Source organism: Cololabis saira, chromosome 9, assembly GCF_033807715.1.
Source record: "Cololabis saira isolate AMF1-May2022 chromosome 9, fColSai1.1, whole genome shotgun sequence".
NCBI lineage: Eukaryota > Metazoa > Chordata > Actinopteri > Beloniformes > Belonidae > Cololabis > Cololabis saira.
The window spans coordinates 4,856,550-4,865,457 of record NC_084595.1 but is presented as its reverse complement, the minus strand read 5'-3'; the positions used below and the strand labels follow the sequence as shown (position 1 = coordinate 4,865,457).

At 35.3% G+C, this 8,908-nt stretch overlaps 1 long non-coding RNA gene across 2 annotated transcripts in view; it reads left to right on the top strand.

Moving 5' to 3' along the window:
* The first annotated feature begins 416 nt into the window (after positions 1–416).
* Positions 417–8,908, top strand: part of LOC133451365 (uncharacterized) — a 245,215-nt gene continuing 236,723 nt past the window's right edge. For both annotated transcript variants that reach the window (XR_009783166.1, XR_009783167.1), the window contains exon 1: positions 417–570. This is a non-coding gene — a long non-coding RNA (uncharacterized LOC133451365). The remainder of the gene's footprint in view (positions 571–8,908) is intronic.

Below are 8,908 nucleotides of genomic sequence, written 5' to 3'. Positions count from 1 at the left end.
TGATGCATAATTGTGACCCATTCGCCTGTCCTATTTTTTATTTTTTTGGGCTTTGTAATAACCAGTTTTAACAAAAAAAAACAAAAAAAAAGTTCAAAGGCTTGAAAAATATGAACTGTTATTTAATTTATTATTTATTTATTATTTAATAGCAGTATATTTTCAGATAAAAGGAATCCTGTCCTGTAATGCTGTGCGTGCTGGCGGGGCGGAGACAGTGATGAGGATGATGATGAGAGGGATAAAGAAACTGCTCTGCTTTCCATTCAACACAACGACGCAGTCATACAATTTGTGAAATTTCACCGAGGCTTCAAATAAAACTTTAAAATCAGTGAAGTTACTTCAGTTTTTTTTTTGCTTTTTTTTTTTTCATTTTTGCACCGGTCGACTGAAAAGGAGGAAACCGCAACCCGTGCAACTTCAGCTGGAGAAATCTGAGGTTAGACAAGGAATCACACCGCTATAACCTGGAGAAAACCATCCAAAATAGCGGTTATTTTTCTCGGCTGAGGATCAGGAACTGCATTTATTCGTCTGGGAATGACTGGATGAACAGGAGGACCTGAGGTAATAAGGCTTTATTTGCATTATTATTTGCATTTCTGCTGCAAAATATGCGGTGATTATTTCTGCAGATCCGAGTTGTATCATAATCTACTGCGACTCAGTGGAAGTGTATTAGTGTAATGCAACAAAACTGTCATTGGCCATGGGAAAAAAGCCTAAATCAACCATGCTCGCTGTTCTGGTAGATGAAGCGGATCAATTACGACCTGCCGTCTGCACGCATTATTTAGGCTCGAATGGGAAAAAATGGAAAGCCTATGAATGCTTTATTGCATCACATGCATGAAAAGAAATGGCATTTATTTGTGTTCGTTGGCTTTTTTGTTGTTGTTGTGAAGCGTGATTCCCTAAAAAGATGCAAACGAGCATCCCGAGCCGCAGCGAGCTGTCAATCATCTTCCCACCAGCTACTACTCCATTGTTTTCTCCTCCCGTTTGTGAGTGGGTTGCCATGGAGAGCCTTCCGGTTTCTGACGGTAATTACCTTATTTGGGAGAGAGGCGGCTGTCAGGCGGCCGGACTGGTGATGGAGTAGTAGTGAGGATGATGATGGAGTAGTAGTGATGATAATAATGCTGTAGTAGTGATGATAATAATGCTGTAGTACTGGTGATGGAGTAGTAGTGAGGATAATAATGCTGTAGTAGTGAGGATGATGTTGTAGTGGTGATGGAGTAGTAGTGAGGAGGATAATGCTCTTGTACTGGTGATGGAGTAGTAGTGAGGATGATAATACTGTTGGACTGATGATGGAGTAGTGAGGATGATGCTGTTGGACTGGTGATGGAGTAGTAGTGAGGAAGATGATGCTGTTGTAGTGATAATAATGCTGTAGTAGTGAGGATGGAGTAGTAGTGAGGAGGATGATGCTGTTGGACTGGTGATGGAGTAGATTATGCTGTTGTTGTATTTATGCATTTATGTCCCCTACGAGTGAAATATTTTTTTTTTACTTTCTAACTTGTCTGCATATATATTAATGGTTAATACCATGTTGGTAAAAACCTAAGGCATATATACATATATATATATATATATATATATATATATATATATATATATATATATATATATATATATATATATATATATATATATATATATATATATATATATATATATATATATATATATATATAATAAATCAAATAATATTTATTTCATGTATACATGTCTGCATATATATTAATGGTTGATACCATGTTGGTAAAAACCTAAGGCATATATATATATATATATATATATATATATATATATATATATATATATATATATATATATATATATATATATATATATATATATTATTTTTTATTATTAGGCTCAGAAATACTTTTTCTTTTACTTTCTAACTTATCTGCATATATATTAATGGTTAATACCATAGTGGTAAAAAAAAAAAAAAAAAAAAATATATATATATATATATATATATATATATATATATATATATATATATATATATATATACATATATATATATTAATAAAATAAATGATGTCATATTAAAATATATATGATATATAATATATATTAAAAATGCATATATAAATGCCTTAGATTTTTTTTAAAATGATTATTATTAGGCTCAGAAATACTTAAAGAAACGCCTACTGATATGCATTTTGCCCAAATGATTTGGGATGAAACGCATAACTGACGATAGAATCTATGTGACCGGCAAGTGTTTTGTGTTTTGTTTTTTTATTGAGGCCAGTGGGGTGGCCAGTACATTTGTAGGGGGACCGTGGCCCCCCCTGGGCCCCCCCTGGTTGTGCCACTGCTAATGCCCCCAGGATATGGTATTATGCAATTAAAGCAATTAACTCTGGACATCTGCAATACATTTGCATATGCTTGTCATTGAATTTGAATGCGAGCCACAAACAATGTTTAATATTTGAAGCTTCTGTTGTCCAGATTTGATTTAGGACTGTTCAAGTTTCATATTTACCATGAAGGCTGCGTAGAGTATAAAGCAGCATACTTGCAGTTAACATACAATATTAATAAGATAACATAAACATAAACATGATAAGAGGTATATTATCCTACCATTACACTGGCTTGTGTATAAAAGAATGTGTCTTTCATAGGCTGCTTCAAGTTACATTTGCCCTTTTCTCTTTTTAATAACTTCTGTTTCTACTTCTGATTCAACCTTGAGCTCATTTTCAGTAAGGAAGTTGTTCATTTTTAAATTAGTTGCAGAGCTGTCTATTTACAGGATGACATTTCCTCTGGCTGTGGTGAAAACTGAAGGATTCCTGTAACTATGGGTGAACAAGTGAACATTAATGTTAAGAATGCCACTTGTTTGTTTGCTCTTATACATTTAGAGCATAGGTTAAACAAATGAAAGGAAATTCAAATGTGTCAATATTTTGTCAGACACCTTTTTTCTGTTTTTTCTGGCAAATCCAGTATGTGCCTTGTTTGAATCTACGATGGAGTATTAGGGCCAAACTAAGACAAAAAATAAAAAATAAAGTCATAATAATACGAGAATAAAGTCGTAATATTATGAGAATAAAGTCGTAATATTAAATATATTATAAATATATAAATAGAACTTCACAAGATGCTCAATATTCCTCATTTTAACACAGGGAGAAGATGCTCTTCCTGTTAGAGTTCTCATGAATTATATTCTCATAATATTACTATTTATTCTCACAAATTACGACTTTATTCTCGTAATATTACTACTTTATTCTCGTAATATTACGACTTTATTCTCATAATATTACGACTTTATTCTCGTAATTTTACGACTTTATTCTTGTAATATTACGACTTTATTCTATTACGACTTTATTCTCGCAACATTATGACTTTATTCTATTACGACTTTATTCTCGCAATAGTATGACTTTATTCTCGTAATTTCCCCCTTTTTTTGTCTTAGTTTGGCCCTAATACTCCGTCGTATGAATCAGCTTTTGCAGTTTCGCTGTTTTTTTCTCCTTCAGTCTGTTAAGTTTCATTAGTTTTTTTTTTTTTTTTACCACAATCTTGTGTCAATAATAGGATAGTCTGACTGCTGTAGTTTTCTCCATCAAAGCCCAAAGATTATCCATGGGAATGGGATTTGGACTCTGTTGTGGTAGATCAATACGTTAAAAATGATGCCTCATGCTCCCGGAACCACTTTCACAATTTCAGTCTGACAGAATAGTTTAAGGTTTGAGAAACTCCTTACACTAAATTTAGGTTTCAATAACTTTTTGCCACCTAAGACATATTAACCACTGCAATATTTTTTTCTGAATTGGAGACTCTACTTGTATAGTGGCTCAATCCTTTTGGTGCTTAATTCTTGACCTGCCAGTGCAGAACTTGTCTATGAATGTATAATGAATGAATGAATGTATAAACTGCCATAAGTATACAGCTGATATTTGCAACATGGACTCAGCTTTTTGATAAAATTCTGTCGTTTTGTCTGTTGAATTTTTTTAAACACCCCTTGAGGATTTAAAGGTTAATCTTTAATCTCAAGTGCATTTTATACTGTCAAATTCTTGAACTTAATCTGCATTTGTTCAAAAAACAAGACATTGTGCATTTTTTCCTTAACAAGCAGTATTTACCTTTCCTTTAACAATTTTAATCTATTGGGCAGATTGACCAACGTTTAGATGAAACATGCTTTATTTGTTTAAGTAGAACACCACAGTAAAAAATATCTTGCTTGATCTACTTTAAAAAAAGTAAGGGGACTTTTTCGCATGAGATTTTTATGTGGATCAAGACTAGTCTTTGTATAAACTACTTAATTTTTAGTATGTACAAAATTCATTTGCAAGTAAAGTCAACTTAATTTTTTTAATTTCTTTTTCCTTTTATTTCTTTTTTCTCTTCTTTCCTTTTTTCTCTTTTTTTTCTCTTTTTTCTTTTTTTTCCTTTTTTTCTTTATTTTTTCTTTTTAAAGTCAACTTAATTTTGATAAATAAAGTAAACCTAACACAATTAAGTTGACTGTACTTGCAAAATGTATTATTCACATACAAAAAATTAAGTAGTTTATACAAAGACTAGTCTTTCTGGATCTACATAATAATCTCATGCAAAAAGTTGACTTGTTTTTTTTAAGTAGATCAAGCACGATATTTGTATCAGTGTACACCTTAATACCATGTGCAAATGGGGCCTAAAAGACTGCAAAATAACTGCAATGTGGTCATTTGTATACTATATTTGGATTAACTTATATCCAGGGTATTACTGTATTATTAGTAGCATGATACTAGTATTACTGCTGCTCCATCATTTCAGACACCGTAAATGCAACAACCATCCAGTTTATTTGTATCAGACCACTGTCATTCTGCCTGTGGCTTTTAACCTTACCGGGGTAGCAAGTTCAGAAAGTTAATGTGGCACACTGAAGTTGCGTGTGATAACATCAGCAGACAAAACACTGCATTTAGAGTTTTTGTAATTTTGAACATACAGTAAGTACGTAAGTGAGAAAAACATGGCTCTCCCGCTTCAACATAAAACCAAATAGCAGAAACATTATCTTCTTACATAAAAACAGTTCTACAAAGAAAAAAAAGTAAAAGCACTCCTAAAAAAATAGAAAATTACTTTTAAATATACTTTCATAATGGCACAGTATGAACAGAGAAGATTACATAAGTGCAAACAGCTCTCCAACAAATAATGTTTCTGACTTCAAGAGAGAATTTCGGTTTAATCATTAGTCTCCCCTTTAGAAAGACCATATTATAACAATGATCCGAGCTCTTCTCGTGTTGTTTAAGCACCTACATTAACAGTCACTATGTCTCTCTGTTGTCAGCTTTGTTGACTTTCCAGAGAAAAGTTTCCAGGAGAAGAAATAGACTACTTTTTATTTTTTGAGCAACTGAACCAACTTTAGTTTTCAGTTTGGGTTCCAGTGTTTGTGTACAGATCAGTCAGCCGGGTCATCTGGACGAGCTCTTGCTCCATTTTGATGGCTGAAACTCGTGCAGGGAGTCGATGTGACAGCTGTGACAATAAGTAGAGAAGCAGACAGACCTACAGGACTGTCTCAGAAAATTAGAATATTGTGTTAAAGTACTTTATTTTCTGTAATGCAAAAATGTCATACATTCTGGATTCATTACAAATCAACTGAACTATTGCAAGCCTTTTATTATTTTAATATTGCTGATCATGGCTTACAGCTTAAGAAAACTCAAATATCCTATCTCAAAAAGTTTGATTATTCTGGGAATCTTAATCTTAAACTGTAAACCATGATCAGCAATATTAAAATAATAAAAGGCTTGTAATATTTCAGTTGATTTGTAATGAATCCAGAATGTATGACATTTTTGTTTTTTTTAAATGCATTACAGAAAATAAAGAACTTTATCACAATATTCAAATTTTCTGAGAGAGTCCTGTAAATGGAAACAATGTTTATTGTATCTGTAGGAATTGTTCTTGTTTTTATCCTCGTTTTTCTTCTGACGAAATGAGGGCCTTTTTTCCCCCTTAATGTGCCCCAAAAGTCACCAAATTTTCCACCAAGCCAGGCCTGGCGAAAAATGTGATATTTAATGTTTTGCATTAATGGGCGTGGCCTAACGGCTCAACAGCGCCCCCTAGAAAACTTTGTGCCTCAAGCCCCACAATACGGTTTGACGTACATGCACGAAAATCGGTACACACCTGTATCATGTCACAACTTAAAGAAAAGTCTCTTGGAGCCATGGCCGAAACTGAACAGGAAGTCGGCCATTTTTAATTAATCGTGTAATTTTGGCGCAATTTATGCCATTTTCACGTGTTGTACTAAGTGCTGACAGGGTGAGTAAACGGTCTCCTTGGGGTGTCGTCTTCTTGGGGCACCCACTTCGCAGCCTGTGTGACATCCCCCATTATATAGAACTTGGCCTTTAGATTGGAGATGGTATTAGGGATCACGCCAAACAATGCTGCAACTGGGTTTTGTGGAACCCCAGCTTGAAGTTGCCCTGTCCAGATGATTGAAACGTGACATGCTGGTTCTTGGAGCTACTGACCGCTGCAGCAGGGCCCACAGACACAGGCACAGCTCAGGCATTAGTAGAGAAGACCATGTCCCTCATGTCCCCAGTGGAAATTACGCCCATGGATTTACTGAATAGATACATTTCCAATGGGACAAAGCATTTTGCATATTAACACAAATATATTTCCAGCCATGTTCTCGATTTATCCTGCTTATCAGATCGGCTTTTTCTCTCAGAATCTCAGAATAGTTTGACAGTCAGTGTACTGTAGCATTTCATTTCTTACTATGCATAAGAATGACAGAGTTAAGCAGTGTTGTAAATAATATTGTGCATGCCAGTTCAGTTCACCTTTAATTTTTTTTACTGCATAATGTGTTAAAACTCTATACCTTATAGTTCAATTGATTCACATAAGGCAGGGGTCGGCAACCCAAAATGTTGAAAGAGCCATATTGGACCAAAAACACAAAAAGCTGGAGCCGCAAAAAATGAAAAGTCTTGTATAAGCCTTAGAATGAAGGCAAATGGCGAAATGTCGAGAAAAAAGTCAAAATCTCAAGAAAAAAGTCGAAAAGTCGCGGAAATAGTCAAAATTTCGAGAAAAAAGTCAAAATCTTGAGAAAAAAGTCGAAATGTCGAGAAAAAAGTAGAAATCTCGAGATTAATGTTGAAGTACAATCTCGAGAAAAAAGTCGAAATCTCGAGAAAAAGTCGAAATGTTGAGAAAAAAGTCAAAATTTCGAGAAAAAAGTCGAAATTTTGAGAAAAAAGTCGAAATGTTGAGAAAAAAGTCGAAATATCGAGATAAAAGTCGAAAATGTCGAGATTAAAAAGGAAAAGAAAAAGGAAGAAAAAAGAGAAAAAAAGGAAAAAAGAATAAAAAAAGAAAAAATAAGAGAAAAAAGGAAAAAAAGAGAAAAAAAAGGTAAAACATTTTTGAAAAAGCTCCAGGAGCCACTAGGGCGGCGCTAAAGAGCTGCATGCGGCTCTAGAGCCGCGGGTTGCTGACCCCTGACATAAGGCTAAACAAAATTATCTTAATGCAATTCATTGTTTCATGGGACTTTAGCCAGGCATAGCTTTGTGTGTTTGATACATATGGAGACTGAAATGATGATGAAGTTCCTCTGTTGTGGTAGATTGTGTATGAGGTGTGTTTTCTTGGCAACTGTGAGCTGACTTAAATGGTGCATGATAGCGAGTGGTCACTGGAAAGCCAATTCGGAGACAAGAGTGAATAGACCTTTGTGGCAATAACACCTGCAGTGCTCAGCCTCCTGTTCCTGAAGCGATTAACATTCACCTCCAACCTTCCTGGCCTCCCCACTCTCCAGTCTCCTCAGCCAAACATCCAGGCTCTACTCTGTTTGCTTGGCACCTGCTCTGCATTAGCCATCGTGCAAAGTCTATAACTCACGTCTTTGTACGGGCCGAGTCAACACAGTGTGACCACAGAACTGTTGCTGCAAGAGCAGCGACCATTAAGTCATTCATGCTAATTTTATAGGTTTTGTTAAAGACCCCCCTTCTTTTGAAAATGAGTTGTTGAAGCTTGTAAGTAAACAAACGAGCATTTTAGTAATGAAGAAAAACAACTTCAAATTAAAGCTGCAAGCAGCGATGAACGGTCCTCCATCCTTGTGCACGTTCAGGCTGCAGTGGAAGCTTGTATGACTTGATGTAGATTATTCAGGCCTGGACATTTAGTGGATGAAACACCCACGACTCTATATATCAAACTATTCAAAAGTTATGGCAGAAAGCAGGAACTATCAAATATGGACCAATCAGATTAAGTCGCCAAGGTAACGTTTTTGAAAGAGAAAAGTAATGCGCATCGTCGCAGGATTGAGACGCACATTTTGATGTATAACACACCTGGGTGCACGTTACGGTTTCGGGCGAAGAAGCGGCCGAAGAAATGGCATAAATTGCGGCAAAATTACACGATTAATTGAAAATGGCCGGCTTCCTGTTATACATATACATTTTTTTTATAGATATATTTATTGAGGGCAATAAGAACATCCACGGCCAATCCAGGAAGCAGGAACACACTGAGACACACGTCAAGCACTGGAAATCTGCAACAAAAAAAACCACAAAAAAAAAACACGAAACCGGCACGGAGCCGACCAAAACACGAACAGCAATCGACCTAAATCTTGAGATCTGATCGCAGTCTGAGCTAAGCTACCGCTACCGCTACCTAACCCCAAAAAATACAGAGCCAGCATGCAGGTGAACAAGCCAGTGTGTATGTTTATGTGTGTGTATGCGTGTATGTGTGTGATCATGTGTGTGTATATGTATGTGACTGAGTGGCTATGTGTGTGTGTGTGTGT